This window comes from Arachis hypogaea, chromosome 16, assembly GCF_003086295.3.
Source record: "Arachis hypogaea cultivar Tifrunner chromosome 16, arahy.Tifrunner.gnm2.J5K5, whole genome shotgun sequence".
Lineage (NCBI taxonomy): Eukaryota > Viridiplantae > Streptophyta > Magnoliopsida > Fabales > Fabaceae > Arachis > Arachis hypogaea.
In genome coordinates this window covers 106,216,736-106,219,629 of record NC_092051.1, presented here as the reverse complement: position 1 = coordinate 106,219,629, position 2,894 = coordinate 106,216,736, and positions in this window count along the sequence as shown.

Here is a 2,894-nt window from a genome sequence, read left to right as displayed (position 1 = left end):
ATAATTGGTTATGAGATTGTATCTTTTTGGGTTTTGAAATAAGGAAGAAGAAAGTAAAATAACAACTAAAAAAAATCCTAGCAAGGGTTGAAAATCGGAATTCCTATCCTCATAGTCATTGTCAATTATGATGGTAATTGCAAATTGCTCTCACTTAGTTAACCTCTAACAATTGAAGGTAAGTCAAGTGAGAAATTCAACTTGAGTTTATAAGTCCTAATCAAAGACTAGAGTTAGTAAAACTCAAGCCAACTAGCAACTTTCAATCGCCAACCAACAAGAGACCTTGAAAATTCAAGAGTCTCCAAAGTACTCAATCTAAGCTAAGAATACCAAAAATCTAATTTAAAATCTCTCCAAACATTTTATCAAACACTTGGAAGGCACAAAATAAAAATATAGAAAAGTAATAAGAGAATGAAAAATCTAAAACTAACAATTACAAGGCACCAATAATAACAAATGAAGAGAGAAGCAATAAACATGAAATACTTCAAATTGCATTAAAAAGGAAATTGAATCTAACATAAAGAGTTCATAAACTAAATTAGTAAAATAAGAAAATCACAAAGGAAAATAGATAACTAAAGTATTAGAATAATAGAATGTAGAAGAGAAACTAAATTAAAGTAACATGGAGATCTGAATTAGAGAAGAAATAAACCTAAAAGTCCTAAAACCTAGAGAGAGGAGAGAGCATCTCTCTCTAAAAAAAACTACATCCAAAACCCAATGTGTGAATAATGAGGTGTGTATCCTTGATTCTCCCACTTTGCAGCCTCTAATCTGTGTTTTCGGGTTTAGAACTAGGCAAAAAAAGCTCAGAAAATCGCCCCCAGCATTTTCTAATATCTACAGCACGTGATGCTTTGTCACGCGTACGCGTCGCCTACGCGTACACGTCGCTTGACAAAATCCTGGTCACGCGTACGCGTTGCTCGTCTGCTGCACTGGTCACGCGTACGCGTCGCTGCCAGCTTCTCAAAACATTATTTTCTTGCATTCCTTCCACTTTTGCATGCTTCCTTTCCGTCCTCTAAGCCATTCCTGCCCTATAAACCCTGAAAACACTCAGCAAACATATCACGGCATCGAGTGGTAATAAGAGGGGATTAAATTAGCAAATTTAAGGCCAAAGAAGTATGTTTTCAATCATAGTACAAAATTAGGAAGGAAAATGTAAAACATGCGAATTATATGAATAAGTGTGAGAATAATAGATAAAATCTACTAAATTAAGCACAAGATAAACCCTAAAAACGGGATTTATCAATACCCGCATGTAAGGTTCAGATCTTTTACCCTAAGATTTTTTTCATATATATATATCTATAAAAATATTTTCTTTTTTGTTGTTTTAAGATTTGAAATTTTGAACTTAAAATTTTGGTTTTCATTTTAATACTTAATGAGATAGTTTAACACAATGCCCTGTGTTGCATTGTCTTTAATCTCTTGATGTTCTTTAAACGCATGTATTGTCGATCTGCCACATGTTTTTAAAATTTGAAAGAATTTTAAAAATGTGTAAATAAATTCTCCAAAATATTCAAACTCTTTTCAAATAAAAACATATCTCAACTATACCTATATGTAGATATGATTGTGCTCATCTCGGATGCTGAGAGTAAAAGAACTTTTCTACCACATTTTGGATTGACACCACACAAGTACGTGTTTATTAAATGTCCCAAGTGCACTCGAAATCTGTTTAAAATATGTTTCTTATCTAATATGTACACCACCTGAGATCTAGCTTTAATTAACTCTGTCTTTTAGGCAGCGTTTGGTTCATGTCCATGTCCACTAGAGACATGGATACGGTGGAACGTGTACACTGTTTGTTTGTTGAGACACAAAATTTTGATGGACACGATTACACACAGATGTACATGAAATACATGTATTTTGTGTATCTCCTTCAAACTGTGACACTGAGACATAACCCATAAGACACAAATTTTTTCAATTTTATCCCTAGTTATTTTTTAAAATTTCAATTTTATCCTTTATCCTATCTTCATAACTCTTCCTCTTTTTCTCCAATTCATTCCACCTTCTAACCTCTGTTCTACCCCTACCTTCTCCTTCTACCATTGTCACCGCCACCACTACCGGCGTTGCCACCGCCTCCTTCCTTTGTCCGCCTCTCTTCCTCTCTTCTTCTTTCTCTCTCTTCTTCCGCCACTGCCTTCATCTCTCTCTCAGCATTGTTACCGTCACCATCGTTGTGCCGCCTCCCTGTCGCCTTCTGTCATCTCTATCATCGTGCCGCCTCCAGATCTGCCCTGGTTCGCCTCTCTTCTTCGTCGCTTGTGTCGATGCCTCTAGATCTACCTTCACCCACCTCCATTGCCTTTGTTGGTTCGTGCCGGTGCTGACGCCTCTGTTGCCTCTTCCTGTATATAGATATGTCTTCACCGCCTCCATATCTGTTTTTCAAATTGTACTTGTTTTTTTATAATTTTTTTCATTATTTTTTTCATTGGATATATTTTGTTCAAGTTTCTTTTTTTCTTGGATCTCTGTTTTAATTTTTTATATATATAAAAATTATTGATTTGATTATTGAATTAAAGATTTTGATGATATTTCATAGTTATTTAGATTGAGACTGAAAAATTAATGGCAGTGATGGTAGAAAGCAATGTAAGTAGTGGTGTTGCAGTGATAAGGGTAAATATGACATTTAATTAAGATCAATATGTCTTGTACATCATTATCAAACATAGCAAAAAAAATTGTGTATTTTGTATTTATGTCTTACTGTGTATTTGTGTTTATGTATTTGTGTCTCAAAGACACTATCCAAACACTGCGTTAGTGATTGAAATGCGACACATTACACATAACAATAAATATTTTACACGTCCCATATTCTCGTAAATTTAATA